The following is a 17265-nucleotide window of genomic DNA, read 5'->3' as shown; positions in this document are numbered from 1 at the left end:
TCGGCCCTGCTCTGAGCCCGACCAGGGGCTGCACCTAGGGATTAGGCCTGCCCTCTGCCACCTGGGAGCAGGCCTAAGCCAGCAGGTCGTTATCTCCCGAGGGGTCCCAGACTTCGAGAGGGCACAGGCTGTGCTGAGGGACCCCCCTCCCCCCCGAGTGCACAAATTTTTGTGCACTGGACCTCTAGTTGTTCAATAAGTCTAGAACAGTTAGATTTTATACAACGCAGTTATCTGTACGCTTTTAGTCACAGCACATTCTGGAAAATCCACAACCGCACTTCCTGGTCAAGCATATAGACTGGTTAAGCAGAGGCTAGTCGTCATATTTCCCTCAGGTGCTTGATAATATCGTAAAGCTATGTGATCACTTCCCCTCTCATTCTGCAAGATTCTACTATAGTTTTACCTCTCCCGAAAAGATGTTGTCCCCTAAAACTTGCTCCCTCTAATTTTTCTTCAAAACTTTAGCATCCTTATGTTCTCCAAAATCCACACCTGTTGTCTAAGTTAACAGGTTTGGTAATGTCAAAATTCAAACATGACTCTGGGTCCCTGAATGTGAAAATTAAAATATCTATGACTTATGTGACACACTCTATTGACAACACCTGCAATTTGAGCAACTATATTATTTTATAGCATTGTCAAGACTTATTCTTCATTAACTAAAATTCTAAAGACCTTTTTTTAAAATGTATGTTAATAACAGTGAAAAAAATTTATATACTGTAAATAATTACTCAAAATTTGACTTGGGAAAATTTAAAATAATAAGAACTTTAGATAAACTCTCACTTCTAAGCATGTTGGTAAGCAGTCTTTTACTCATTTAGATATCCAGTGGACAACAAAATCCTAAACTGCAAATTTACCAGAAATTTATCATTATTTAATATTTGCTTATTATTTACCATTAATTTCAGAGATCTACCCAAACTTACTTTACCTTACAGCCCAGTTACAGAGTGAAGGCTTAAGCCTTGCCTCGTCGGCTGACAAGGTCATGACACTCAGTAGCATCTATTTCTCTCTAGTCCCCAATCTCTATGCTGACCTTTTAACTAGCCCTTCCATACTAGAATCCAGGTTCTGGTGTTGCTATGATATTATCTCCCTATAGGTGGAAATCTGAGGAAGCTTTTAGCATTCCTAATCTACTTTACTGCATGCAGTCATTCTGGGTTCAAATCCTAGCTCTGCAGTTTCCTAGCTGTATGGCATAGGGCAAGCCACTTAATATCTCTGAGTTTCCATTTTCTCGTCTCCATCTTGAAGATAATAATCACTCTCATAGATTGCTGTGAGAAATAAGTACGTGAATCATTTAGGACACTGCCTGTCAACAAACTTCGTATACAATTTGTCAGCGAATGCAATGTCTAGAGATCACTGGCTCTCAATGCTGAACGCATATTCAAAGCACCCAGGGAGCTATTTCAAAACACTGGTTTCTGCTTGAGCCTCTACACAGGCCAATGGAATTAGAGTATTTGGGAGTGGGGCCCAGTCTTTGATATTTGGTAGGATTCTAAAGCCAGAGCATCCTCTAAAATAGTAAGAACAATATTACTTATTGAGAGCCTACTGTGTGTCATGCTCTTCCTTAATCACTTTATTCCCAGGAAATGGGATGATGCTCTAGATCAGTGGTTCTCAACCTTCCTAATGCCGCGACCCTTTAATACAGCTCCTCATGTTGTGGTGACCCCCAACCATAACGTTATTTTCGTTGCTACTTCATTACTGTAATTTTGCTACTGTTGTGAATCGTAATGTAAATATCTGATATGCAGGATGTATTTTCATTGTTACAAATTAACCTCATTAAAGCATAGTGATTAATCACAAAAACAATATGTAACTATATGTGTGTTTTCCGATGGTCTTAGGACCCTGTGAAAGGGTCGTTGGACCCCCAAAGGGGTCGCGACCCACAGGTTGAGAACCGCTGCTCTCGACTAATCATAAACGGGACTTTCTTCATGAAGAAGCCCAATCAGGATTAAGCAGGTTATGTGCATTTTTACACAAAGTTCTTTTTGAACTTGTTCTTCTAAAGATTGAAGTTAGGAGCTTCAGAGGGGAAAATAAAACCCACAAACTACCTTTTATATGTGGGCCTGAGAGTCCAGTCCCCCTTTGTGAAGTTTTCCCAGTTAGGACTGTCCCTGGCTGAACTGCAGGTTTGGAGGAGAGAGGAAGAAACTGTTCACTGAATGGAGGATAAGCAGTCTGTTCTTTAATTTCCTTTGCAAATTGCCCATCCTTGTCGCTTTTTGATATTGGATGTATTTATAACATAAATTATATACATTACGTATTATTGGTACCACAAAACATATTTAAAAGCCCAACATAATTACCCCCTGTTAATAGTCCTTGCATAGGTACCAGTGCGGATGCTTTAGGAAGGAATATTAATTTTAAAAGTAAATTAAAACACAACTAAAAAAATAATTTTTTGCAAAAAATTAACATGTGCTATGATACAGTAGAAAATTTATTCTAATGTCTATGATACATTATAAGTGAAAAGGCAAGACATAAAACACTATGAACATTATGATCCCATTTCTGCAAAGTATATTATTTTTTATTAATATTGTATACAGATATAGTCATGTATATTCATACCAAAATATTACCAGCCAGGCATAAATGTTATAACTATACCATTAACATCAATTTTAGTCTCTTGTGCATAAAGTAACAATTCAAGAATAATTTTAAGTTCTCTAAATAAAGTGAGATGCTGAAATGACGTCTTCATGACATAAAAAGTCTAAAAATAAGGCTATCATAATTTTCCCAAAAGACTCCCAGACAAAAATGTTTATGTTATTTTGAAAGCTTCTTTATTTGCATAAAAGTATGCTAGGTCACATTTCTATATTTTATTCAACTTCTACTAAAATATGTATATACTCCAGATGTTCCTTGATTTCAGAAAGCAGTTTTTCTTAAATCTGAATTATTTACATTACAAGAGATTCTTCTTTTTAATAAAAGAATCAAAGCAGTGTTCCTTTAAAGTTCCAATTCCCCTGAGAATATGTAATTTTATTAAGATTACTAGAGGCTTGATGCACGAAATTTGTGCAAGAGTAGGCCTTCCTTCCCCCGGCGGCCGGCACCGGCTTCCCTCTGGCACCCGGGACCTGGGCTTCCCTCATAGCCCTGGCTTCTTCTGGAAGGCCGTCCAGAAGGACATGTGGTCTAATTAGCATATTATGAGTTTAGTGTTATAGATATGTTTCAACTCCTCAGAGGTACCCATTATATGAAATATATTAGTTGCTTGTAAAATATGGTGACTAGACATATGTTTAATAAGTTAGGAGAAGATCACTCCCCAATGCCCAAAGAGTGACAGTGTACCTAGGCTTTTTCTACTGACCAAGGAAAAAGAATGATATTCCAAGCACTGCTTCCTCTCACTCCTCAGTCTCAAAAGTTATCACTTCTTAGCCACAATTTTTAGATGAAAACTTTAATTGTGGATCCGATATCTGAAAGTCTCCTTCCTAATGAATTAATGTAGTTTTAATTTATTCAAACTTTTTTTTAAACCAAATATGGAAAATGTTAAAATGCCAAATTCTGAGGTGATATGATTTTAGTAAGCAGAGGAGTAAAAATATAGAAACATAAAGGTGGCAGGAGAGTGGGGACAATTAATGAAGTTCAGGATATGTTAAAACATGTTAATTTTCATGTTTCTCTAGGACATTCAGATGACTGCATAGTAGATGGTGGATTATTGACCTAGAGCTCAGACATTAAAATGATAAAGAGAAAAGCACAGGCACAAAATGGCATCACTAACAGCCTATGATACCAAACTAGATTGAATACCTTGACCTAATTTCAGTTTCAATCTCCCCCAGAAATGTAACTGTAATCAACCAGTCTGTAATTTTCTGGCCAAGCACAGGTACAGTAAGGTGATCTCTCAAATTTACTCTCTCTATCTCCTCCCACAGAAAGAAGAGGCAATCTGCATGATAAAAAAACTTGGACATTCTTTTATCACCCTCCCCTGCCCAAAAGATGTCCTGCTCTAAAAATAATCCTTTCTTTTCTTTATTAATAACTCCCTTGCCCCACCTTTCTTCCTATAAAAACCTTCCATTCTGTGCAACCCCTGAGTATGTCCTTGTAGTTACTAGATGGAATGCTGCCAAATTTATGAATTGCTTAATAAAGCCATTTAATCTTGACATTTACTTAGTTGAATTCTTTTGAACAAAATGTATGGAAGTTATAGTAAATAAGTGTGAGATAAATAGATAAATATGAGGTAATAAAAGTATATATTGGTCTCTGACCCCAGTTCCTGGAACATGGCTTCTGAAACCCTTATAATTTCCTGGATGATAGGAGGCTTTTATTTTAATGAGACAATCCTGGATGGACTCCTGGATGGTTCACGGACAAGGAATGGTCACTGAAAAGACCAAGCCATGATTAGAAGCTGAGAAATTTCAGCCCTGCTCCCAATTCTCTTGAGAAGGGAGAGGGGCTGAAAGTGGCATTAATGATGGTCATGCCTAGGTGAGGAAGCCTTCATAAAACCCCAGAGTGTGGAGATCCGAGAGCTTCCAGGTGGAGAACACATCCACCTAGCAGGAGGGTGAATACCCCAACTCCACATGGACTGAAGTTTCTGTGCTTGGGACCCTCCCAGACCTTGCCCTGTGTATCTATCTCCTCATCTGACTCTTTGTTTGTATCCTTTAATAAACTGGCAAGTGTCAGGAAGGATATTCCTGAATTCTGTGAACCACTCCAGCAAATGAACTAAACCTGAAGAGGGAGTAAGAGGAACCTCTGATTTATAGCAAATTGGGCAGAAGCACAGGTGGCAACCTGGACATGTGATTGGCATCTGAAGGGTGGGGAGGGGGCAGTCTTGTAGGACTGAGTCCTTAACCCAGTGATGGCGAACCTATGACACGCGTGTCAGAGGTGACACGTGAACTCATTTTTTTGGTTGATTTTTCTTTGTTAAATAGCATTTAAATATATAAAATAAATATCAAAAATATAAATCTTTGTTTTACTATGGTTGCAAATATCAAAAAATTTTTATATGTGACATGGCACCAGAGTTAAGTTAGGGTTTTTCAAAATGCTGACACGCCGAGTTCAAAAGGTTCGTCATCACTGCCTTAACCTGTGGGCTCTGAGGCTATCTCCAGGCAGACAGTGTCAGAATTGAGTTGAATTGTAGGACACTCAGTCGGTGTTGCAGAGAATTGCTTGATGGTGCAGGTAAAACCCCCACATTTGGTGACTAACAGTGTCACAGGTGAAGTGTTGTGTGTGAGTGTGGTAGTATGTGAAAGTTAAAAAAGACGCACAGGAGGGACAGACTGCAATAAAATGCAAGATCTGATGTTTGGTTGTCTCTATGGAACTTCTGTATCTAAATTTCTAGCATAGATTTCTTGCTTAATCCTGACTCATATATCTAAATGTGTATAATACAGCCTCCTTTTTTAAAAATTTCATAGCTACCTTAAACTCAACATGACCCCAGTGAACATCTAATTTCCCCCCTCACCCCCTGCTCTCTTCCTGTCTGTAACATATAAGAGCATGACAATAAAGCATATTCTCTGAAAAGGCCAACGGGTCGAGGACGAGCATATGTGGAAGACTGTGTTTAAGAGCAGACAGAAGACATTCTCATGAGAAACCAAGCAAGGACAACATGAGGGATTGCCAGTGTCTCAGAAAAGTTTAGTAGAAGCCAAGAAAATAGGGTTACACAGAGGAACTGGTCAGTAGTGTAAATGCCATATAGGGGCTTGTACAGCAGAATCCAAATAAGGCCAACCACTTGCCCAAGAGAGAGACATTCAGTCATCAGAAGTCTTGTTAGACTGGAATTACATTCTAATATATAAAAACTACAAATACACCATATAACTGCAGGTTTAGCGTTTTAATAATTACTTTAACCGAAACAAGATTTGAGGGGATTTTTGAGTAAAATCCACAGAATGAAATCAGACTTCAGAATCTCTTTCTTCCAATACTTAACAAAATTAAATTACAGTTTAAAAATGGCAGGAATCACCAGCAGCAACTGAACTTGAAAGGCTCTTAAAAAGAGAGGACACAACAACAACAAAACATTTCCAGTGGAGCTGGTGCCCTTCCCAGTCCCACTTGAACATCTTAGTGGTAATATCAGAAGAAGAAAAAAAGTGAGTCAACAAAAACCTCACTAACAGCCCTAAGTGTTAGAAACACATACATAGAGCAAAGGAATTCGGAGACAACTCTGCAAAATCTCAAGAAGACACACCTCCCCCAAATCCTCAGGTCTCCGCAGAAATAGTCACCAGGGCCTTGGCTCAGTGGCTTCTCTCCTTTGGTCTCTCTGGGCAGAAATCAACGTGGGACAGAAAGAGAAGGTGGCTGTGAACAAGCACTATTCGCCCCCAGCTAAACAAGGATTTAGCAGAACTGAAGCCAAAACAGAAGATAAATAAGATCCTATGGGGGTGGATGAAGGTGTGGGGCCAGGTACCCTGGTTAGTGGAAATCCTCCCCAACCATGAAGTATAACAACAGGACCAAACCTATGGGTATTCATACTTTTTCCTTCTTCTGACTTTTCAGAATGTTAAAACGGCAGGCTAAGAAGAGAAACTAAAATTCAGGATGAAATTTAGGCTCAGAGCTCAATGCCCAATCAGAACAACCTTAAACCCTAGAGCAGCGGTTCTCAACCTGTGGGTCACGACCCCTTTGGGGGTCCAACGACCCTTTCACAGGGGTCGCCTAAGACCATCGGAAAACACATATATAACTACATATTGTTTTTGTGATTAATCACTATGCTTTAATGATGTTCAATTTGTAACAATGATAATACAGCCTGCATATCAGATATTTACATTATGATTCATAACAGTAGCAAAATTACAGTTATGAAGTAGCAACGAAAATAATTTTATGGTTGGGGGTCACCACAACATGAGGAAGGAACTGTATTAAAGGGTCGTGGCATTAGGAAGGTTGAGAACCACTGCCCTAGAAGGTCCTGTCTTTCCTTCCTCACAGCCCATGAGAACAGAAACACTTCGACTAAACTGGAGTGAATCCAGTGTCATTAAACAGTGGAGGCCCCGCCTAACTTCAGTTTTAACACACTTTACCCTGCAGCCAGATCTTCACCCTCACCCTAATCCTAATTCTAGGTCAGCTTTAATTTGCTCATTTGAAAACGGAAATCATTTAGGGAAACATTCATTCTACCAACTTTCTCCATGACATTGCCTAAGGATTAAGTAAAATAATTTAAATAAAAATGTGCAACTTGCAGTCAAGAGCTTTGATTAAAAAAATTGTTGTCCTTTTGTATTTGGCAAATGTGAGTGTATCTTTTTGTAGGGTGTGTGTGGACAGTTGATGTTTGTTTTGAGTTGTACACTTGAAACCGGTATGATTTTGTGAACCAGTGTCACCCCAATAAACTCAATTTTAAAGAAAGGAAATAGCACACATACAGACGCTGATCTCTTATAAAGCCATAGCTCGCTGCTGCGCTGCCCTCCCACACTAACTTCCCGTCACCTCATAAAGGTCTTGAAAAATATTTCTAAAGCTCTGGTAGAATAATGTTCAAGGCGTATCTGTTTTCACTGAGATTCTCTGGCTTTAAACAACTTTGTCTTCTATAATATTGTATTTGCAAATTGTTTTATTGACAAAGTTTACTTTGACACTGTGGGCATCATAGGATTTCAACAAAACCTCAGTTCTGACTTTGCAATGGTTTCATTCCCTGTTAAGTATAGTGAAATTATAATTTGTCCAGCTTCCCTAGAAACACTATTGCCCTTGGTGGTTTGGTAATTGGGTAGATATTTATTGTAACATCCCATCCTCTCCATGTAAACACTTGATATTAGTAGCTATTCATAACTGCAGCTTGGCATGTTCATGAAATTAAACCAAGTAATTAATTTAGTTTCAGGCATAAAACAAGGAAATATGCAGGGCCATTGCAGCCACATGCACATGTGAGAACTCATAGAATTATTACAATAACAAAAACTGTGTAGCCCGCAGTAATAAAGTGATTTTTAAATTATTTTGTCAAAGAAATACATTTAATTTATCATTAGGAGCCTTAAAGATACAAATTTTAATATTTTCCCCTTAAATTATCAAGCTACTTTCCATATATATTGACTATAATTATTCTGTTAGTAAAACCCAAACAAAACTACTACATATGAGAAGTATCATTTCTTATGTGTGAAAATCTCCTTATTCCACCCACCAGGGCAAGGCATCTAATGGGATACTATCATTCAAAGCAACCTGCTATGAAGAATGATCACCGGGGGAAGAGAACAATGCTGAATATGACCAAAGCTAGGTGATAGAGAGGAGAAAAGGAAAATAAAAAGGTTTCCTGTCTCAGAATGTAACATCGTTTAGGTGTCTGACTTGGTATCCTGGTTAATTGTCAGTAACAAGAGAATGTTATCTTTTGCAAAGCACTTCACACTATGTATGTGAAAAATCCTGCCTGGTGCGAACGGAGGGTGAAGAATTCTGACCGTCTTTATGTAACCACTTTATATACCACACCTGATTTCTAATTTTCAGGTGATTTCAATATAAAAAACAATTGTAACACTTGAGCCACACTGGATATAATTCAATCTTTCACAGTTCCAAACTTTATTCAGAACCTTGCCATATCACTGTTATCGTGAATGATGCTGAAACTACATAAGAATTCCAGCTAAAGCGTGCATGTGGGTAGCAGAATATTTAATATATTTTAAAATTAAAAAGTCATCAAGGCTTTGGTCCTCTCTCTCTCTCTCTCTCTCTTCACCTCTCTCTCTTTTTCTCTCCCCTCAAAGAAAGTTAATATTTTCTCTTTGCTTTGCCAAACCTCAACTACCATTTGTTTGCTCACATAAAACGGAAATCCTCGAAGCCTGGCGATGCTGTTTCCACGCTACAGGCCATAAAATTGTGTTGCCGCGTTGGATGGGGACACTGTGAACAGTGGCTAAGAGCTGTCCCACGTCATTAACAGGATGCCGGTCCTCAGCCGTCTGTCCTCACAGCTGTGTTTAGCTTTCCTCTCTCGTTTCTTCTGAACTAGAGCTGCCAGATGGGGAAGAAACATTCACCTTATATTTTCTTTAGACCTTGTCAATAATGAACATGAGATTTAGGAGGACCCACGGCTTAAAAATTGTTTACTTACCCCACCACCATTTACACACACACACACACACACAGGATTAAATAAATAAATAAATCCACCTCAATGACAAACTTAGTAGTTTTTCTAGCTTCATAAACTATCCTAGAGGTCTAGAGTTTGACATTTTAGTTTGGTTTCCAATGATAGGTGAAAAGCTTTTTTTTTGGGGGGGGGGGTGGTGTATTGTGGCTGTTGTTTTGTTTGTATGCTTCATTTGGTTTGGTTTATTCAGTTAAAGACTCTTCATTGATAAGTAAAAGCAAAATTCACAAACACCATTTCTCTTCCAACATTGTATTCTGGTCTATTAACTTGACTAGGTTATTAGGTTATGCCAAAAAAAAAAATGTTCTATCTGTGTAATTCTATGGTTATACCTACCCAAAAATCAAGAGCCAACATCCCATGGAAAATGTGGTGAGGGACACGTCACAAACCAAAGCACACTGGGATCTACCAGTTGGATCTAAGCTTGCTCAACTGATTTCCCATTTGTAAAGCACCACTAACTAGTCTCACTCTCTGAAGTTTGCCAAATTTCCAAAAGTAAGAGAATCAGAATCCCCACTATAACTGAAACTCATTCAAATGTCTCCCTCACTCCATCTTTCATCAATATCACCTCCAGATTTAGGGCACTTCACAGCCAGTGCTGCAACCAACCATCTCAGTGATAAAGGTGACTACTGAAAAAGTAGGACTGGCTTTATCTCACAAAATGATTGGTAAGTCATCACCAAGGAAATCATTCTAATTCCGTATCTACCCATAAATAATGGTTTTTAATTAACAAATTTATCAGAGGAAGAGGACCTGATATGAGAGTCCCTGACTAAAATATTTTTTTTTCGTTTTTGCCTCATAGTTTAAGCATATCATTTAACTTTTTCCGCTTCTGTTCTCAGGTTATAAAGTTGTTAGGAAAACTAGAGTTCTTCCCCATGGTATAGGAGACTACAAAATTATTTAAGATAACAAGCATGTATCTTTATAAAATGTAACCGTAAATAAGTCGATCTAAATAATTTTTTACTTGAACTAATTTTTAAAGATAGGTTTTGAAGAATTCTAATTGAAGAATTTTATTCCTCCAGTCTTTTTCTATACTCAGGTGCATTTTTTTAATTACAGTTTTGCTATGAAAGTTCTGAATTACATGCATCTATTTAGAATCTCAAGTACAAACCAGGTTTTAGCATATATCCATTTTATTATATTCTGCATTTTGGCCACAGCTTGTGAGTGGGTTCGAGTAGGGGAGGAGATTGGGGAAAGGAAAAGAATGAGGAGAGGTTTTGGAAGACATTAAAAGGGATATCCAGAATAAATTAATTTTCTTATATAAATGTGTGCAAATAAATTGAAATGACACCATTTTACAGAATATAAAGTAAAACTTGATTTATTGAGAAAGGATGAGTGTAAACAATATAGAGTGTTATATAACATATCTGTTACATGAGTATCTTACTTCCCAGATATTGTGTTCCTAAGATTATACCAGATAATAATCAGACACAGCTCTTGAATGGGAAAATGTCCTCTTTAGTTTTATTTAAAATGGGGGCATAATCTTCAGGCATCTTGTGATGTTGTCAGATTACTCTGTATGATCATTTCTTAGGCTCTCCCTCTCTAACTGATCCCAGCCAGTGTCTTGAATGAGCTGAGTTGTCTGAAGCAAGTTCTCAATAGAACAAAGACACAAAAAGCTTTCCTGATTGGAAACCCCAATTCCAGCTTGTAGATAGACTGCCTTACGTAGCTTATCTGTTTGAATGTGGTGTTCCCCTTAACTGCAAGGAAACAAATAAGGTTCATGCACAGGTTTAATTTGACATCAAGCTCCCGCTTAATCCCTTGTGCTTTTTTATGGCACATCTGCTCTGGGATTCTCTTGCCTCTGTCAGCTGCTTCCTCCATAGTGAAGTCATACAACCGGGCTGTCACTACTCATGGTGTTCCTCTTCAGTGTGTGTATCCCGTTTTCACTGATGACCTTATTCTTGCCCTGCTGGGTAACTAAAAATACATGCTCTTCATAATATATTTTATGGATGTGTCACAAGAGTCTCTGAGTTTTCTTTCTGTTACATTTTTTCCTTTAAAAAAGCAAGAACAAAATAAAAACCCGTCAAATGTCAATACACTTACTGCTGCAGAGTTGTTAAGGTTTTACTCAATTTTTCCTCCTTTTGTTCTTTTTTCACTGTGGCTCAAGATTCACAAAAAGATACTAAATGATGATTGATTCTTATAATTGTTTCACTGGAAAAGCAGCAATAAATATCTAAATTCTGGGGTGTCATGTTGCTCAAATTTTACAAACTAAGAAGATTAGGAACAAAAGTCTTTCAAACACAACATTGGGTCTTGGTGGGGGTCTCTTGAGATTGAGGCAAAGTCAAGTAATTCCATTCATGCTTAATATTGGAATTATTGATCAATCACATGTGATTTCCCACTCTACCAAAGATTTTTTCCATCTTCTTTCAAACTCCAATTCATTGTTCTTAATTCTTTTTTGAAAACCTCACTCTCATATATTCATTCATTCATTTATCACAAATTTATTTAATAAATATTTATTCAGCACCTAGTGCCAGACACATGGAACTTTATTTTTTTAATATATTTTGTTGATTTTTTACAGAGATAAAGGGAGAGAGACAGAGAGCCAGAAACATCGATGATAGAGAAACATCTATCAGCTGCCTCCTACACATCTCTTACTGGGGATGTGCCAGCAACCCAGGTACATGCCCTTGACCGGAATCGAATGTGGGACCCTTCAGTCCGCAGGCTGACGCTCTATCCACTGAGCCAAACTGGTTTCGGCAAGCTACATGGAACTTTAAAGGGAAAAGAGAAGGTGGAAGAGAACACAAGATATAGACTTATAAGACCAACTTCACTGAGGCACCAAGCTACCTGCCCATCCTCACACCACTCTACATCAGCCTGAGATGCATAATAAGGACAGATCTGCTTTCAGTACCTTGGAATATCTGATTGTGTAACAAAACAGATTCCATAAATGGCACAACAGGTAAGCATGTGGCCAGAGTGTCTGGGTTCAAATCTCAGTTTTGCCACTTTAAGCCATAGGATCTCAGAAGAGACCTTAACTCCATGACTGTTTCTTTGCCCATAAAATGAGAAAAATAGTAGTAATTCTCTCATAAGTGTTTATTAAATGAGTCAAAATTGTAAAGTACTTAGAATAGTGCCTGGCACAGAGTAACTGCTATATATGTGTTTATATAAATTTATATTTTATAAATAAATAAAGATAAATTATGTAAGTTTTAAAAATTAAATGAGTTACTACACATGTAAAATGCTTAGACCTGTGCCTCACATGCTAACTAAAGGCTAGCTATAGGTACTTATTTCTCAACAGCCCCCTTCTGGGAAGCCCAGGTCCTTTCTGCAGGAATTTCCCCACATACTCCACCCTATGAGACCCTCCCACCCAATCACAACTGACTCGACCAAAGAGAAAGCACCTAACCAAAGGCAGATGATCCACTTGAGGAACTGGACCAGTCCAATGATCCCTCTCAGGAACTCCAACTGAGGATTTAAAAGAGAGTCAGTGAGTGAACCGTAAGAGCTGGGGTAAAAACTCACACTGAGAAATAGCAGGGACTGGGAAAGCAGCTGAGTGATCGTCACAGCACAACATGAGAAGGGATCTCTGGACCCCTGCGGATACCCAGCTACATGGCTGAATCCCAAGTCACCTGCCTATCTCTGAACTGTGATCCAGTCATCCACGCACCCAAGCATGCTGTGGGTTCTCTTTGCCCCCTACTACCGAGTGCCCTGAGCCATGGCCAAGTGGCAAGATTCCTCTTCTTCTTATATCCACTGATACTTTAACAATAGGCCACCATAATACTAGTATATGGGTATTTTGCAACTTAATATGCCTCCTCACTGAATCATAAGGTACTACTGGGTAGAGAGGAAGTTCAAAAGGAAACTTTCAATCCAGTCTGGACATCAGAATCACTTGTACTGAATTTTCAAATTCATTGCCTGGGCCCTAAGATCCAGATGTTAATTCAATAGTCTGGAGCAGAGCTTAGGCATTAATGTACATCTAAAGCACCATTAAATGTTATGAATGTACACCTGAGGCTGAGAATTATTGAGACTAGCAAACAATGGCGTAGGCTGGGGCCAGGGAAAGGGGGGAAATAAAAGTAAGATGGTGACCTGTGCTTAAGAATAAAACTATTTTATGATCTCCTCACTAATAATGTGCTAATGGGCAAATTCCCATCCCATTGTAATGTAGGGTATAGAATAATCTTTCTAGAACATGTAATATTCTTTCAAAACATTCATTGACTTCTTACTGGACATAGAATAAAGGCCAAACCCTATAACCCAGCACTCATACCCTCCATGAATCCAAAACACGCATTGAAAAGATGCATGGATTCTTATGTTCTTTGCTGCATTGTTTATAATAACCAAGATAAGGAAGCAACCTAGGTGTCTACCAACGGGTGAATTGATAAACAAGAATATATATATATAATGAAATATTACTTGGCCATAAAAAATAATATAATCTTGTCATTTGTGACAACATGGGTAAGTGAAATAAGTCAGACAGTGAAAGACAAATAGCATATGATTTCTCTTATATGTGGAATCTGAAAAGCAAAATAAATGGACAAACAAAACAAAAACACACTCATATGTACAGAAAATAAACTGATTATCACCAGATTGGAGGAGGGTCAAGAAGATGGGTGAAAAAGATGAAAGGGATTAAAACGTACAAATTACCAGTTATAAAATAGTCATGAAGATGTCAAAGCAGGGCATAAGGACTATAGTCAAAATATTGCAATTATGTATGGTATTAGATGGGTACTAAACTTATTGGGGTGACCACTTCGTGAGGTGTATAAATGTCTAATCACTATATTATACATTTGAAACTAATATAAAAGGTCAACTGTAATTGATGAATAAATTTAATTTTTTAAGTTTTCCATAATGCCCTAATCATAGAACTTAGCTTATAATAATTAGCAATGATCACTACTATTTTTGATTACTCAGTATCTGCCAGGCATTGTGATAAGGGCTTTAGACACATCATCATAGGTCCTACCTCTGAGGAGACTGAGGTTGAGACAGATAAAAGAACTTCTCTGAGGTCATCCAGCTAATAAATGGCAGAACCAGGCCATTGATTACAGAGCTCACGTGCTTGACTCTTATGTAATAATTCCTCTCTACATGGTTATTATTTTGTTTGTAAATGGCAGAACCAGGCCATTGATTACAGAGCTTGACTCTTATGTAATAATTCCTCTCTATATGGTTATTATTGTTTTTTACTTTTTCAAAGGTTAATTATTAACATGCACTTCTCGTCTCTGCTCTAAAACTCTCTGGGTTTAGGAACCATCTCAGGTCACATCTCACTACTATCACCACATAAATATCTATGGTGCTTTCAACCATTTGAAAATATCCAGGAAATTTATTAATGTGAGGTAGCCAAGGATGAGACCCAAATCTTTGAAGACAAAATGCTCAGAAGACATTCAAGTTAATTTGTTTGATCTGTATTTATCTTTATTTTTACTGTGCTCATGAAATTCATCTATAAGAAGATACTTCCTGAAGGCTTTTTGTGATCAAGCTTTCTTTTATCACACCTACCACATAAGGGTCAAATGGTCAAATGAGAAAAGGTGTGAAAATTCACTTATTAAAATAGCTGACAAATTTGTAACACCTCTCCCCCCCCTCACCCCACACACATACCCTCAGCTTGCCCTGCTCCAATAAAAGAGTCATGGAAACTGTCCTGCTCAAGGGAATTCTTCACTCAAAATTTGTATTTTATTTTTCTATACCGTATGTGTTTTATGGAGTCTCCTACTACTTCATGTCTAGCATATTTGGGGTAAATAATATGAAAGGTGAAAGGATTAGTAATCCCAATTTTCCAGTGTGAGTCATAGTCACACTGCCGCCATGCCTGTGACAGGAATCACACCTGTGTCTGCACTCATGATTCTTGAGGTTCTCATCACCATGTGACTCACTGGGACTGTTCAACCTCTCTTTACTCATCTTATTTGCATTATTTTTGAGCTGGACCCCTTGATGGTTTTCCCCGCCCCCCCGTCTGTCTGTCCTTCAGGTGGTTCTCATTGCAACCCATTTAAGAATATCAACATTGGTTGAGCAGCAGTGACTCCCTTCACCCAAACAGCTTGTGACAGTCCATACACAGATTTTTATCTCTGTACATAAAACTCCATTGATGCTGCAGACTCAGACACAAAACTTTAAAACCATATGCTTCTGATATTTGAGACTTTACACTTTGTGAATGGAAGGGAGATATGGCATCTTTCTTGTTCTTTCACTGACAAAGGTTCATTTATACAACCTAAAGTCATATGAGAATGAGTCTTCACGATGTCTTATTTTCAAGTATTGTTATCAATTCCGTTCAATACATGCTCACATAAGATGAACACATAGTGAGTCAATATTGTCCAAGAATATACAATCTTTCAGCCCTAACCAGTTTGGGTCAGCAGATAGAGCATCGACCTGCAGACTCAAGGGTCCCAGGTTCTTTTCCAGTCAAGGGCACGTACCTTGGTTGCGGGCACATCCCCGGTGGGGAGTGTGCAGGAGACAGCTGATCAATGTTTCTCTCTCATCGATGTTTCTAACTCTCTATCCCTCTCCCTTCCTCTCTGTAAAAATCAATAAAATATATTTTTTTTAAAAAGAATATACAATCTTTCACACTTGTTCACTTGCAATGACAACATTTTAGCTGACACTGTTGGGAGTCATTTAGAATGTGGCCCCTCTGTGGTTTTCCATGGTGATAAAAATAAGGATGGATCCATTATTTTTTTAACCCAATTTGCTACCAATAAGGTATTCAATTACATGATGCCAATTCTGATTGTCAGGCCTGCCTTACTCTGAACATTTTATGTTATGTTTGCCATGATCACATCAGCTTCTATGTGTTAGTTTCTTCATGCAATTAATTAGCTAAACTGGACTATGCACATGCTAAGTGTCAGACCTCTGCAAAGCACGTGCCTCATAGAATCTGATTTGCTATTATTACTATTGGATACGATTATTAAACTCATTTAACAGGTGAAGGAATTGAACCTAAGGAGATTTAGTAAAGTTTTCAGAGCGCCCAGCTAGGAATTGTGGGCTGGGATTTGAAATCAGGTGTGTCTGACTCCAAAATCAAAGCTTTGAACCCCATGAACCATTTACAGAGGTGTTGGCTCATCTGCAGTGCCTCGCAAGATGGGCATCGCACTGCTGTCAGGGTTCAGAGGGCATTACTGACTGGCTTTTCTTTGTGCACAACCCATGTAATAGTCACACTAACCACGCTGGCCATTTAGCAACTGCTGGAGCTGACCTCCCTGCTCCTCAGGCCTTCCGGCGAAATTGGAGATAATCTGAGATCAGTGATGATGTCCTCCTCCATTTAAATTGCATTAAAAGGGGTTTTCTAGAACCTATTCTCTGTAGCCATCAGTTCACCGCCTTCCTTCAAATTATTTTAGCCAGAATCCTGTGGCTATGCAGTAAAAACTGCCCAGGTTTTAGTATCCTTAAAAATAAATTTCCGTGTCAATTCTTTCCCCTCTTTTTCCCTTACCCCACATAAAAAACCTTCCAAATTCCTAATTCTCCCAGTCAGAGGAATAGGGAATTGCATAACAATGTGTAATATATCTTTCGAAGTACCCTTTCAGGGGTCTCTGACATTATGTGGAGTGACTGTGTAAGAGCAAAGTCGAGTCTCTGGAACTTTTCTCTGCTACAGAGTGACAGGTAATTTAAGATTTTAAAAAACTTTTGCCCTAGATAATACTTGAAAATTCAACCTCCTATAAAAACTCTCTTTCTCCCCTTTAAATCTGTTCTGGGGCTTCAGTTCCTAGTTTCCCAGCCTACATATGCTCTCATATATAATG

The sequence above is a fragment of the Myotis davidii genome, unplaced genomic scaffold (assembly GCF_000327345.1).
Source record: "Myotis davidii unplaced genomic scaffold, ASM32734v1 scaffold46, whole genome shotgun sequence".
NCBI classification, from domain to species: Eukaryota; Metazoa; Chordata; class Mammalia; order Chiroptera; family Vespertilionidae; genus Myotis; species Myotis davidii.
Note: the sequence above shows the minus strand (reverse complement) of the source record.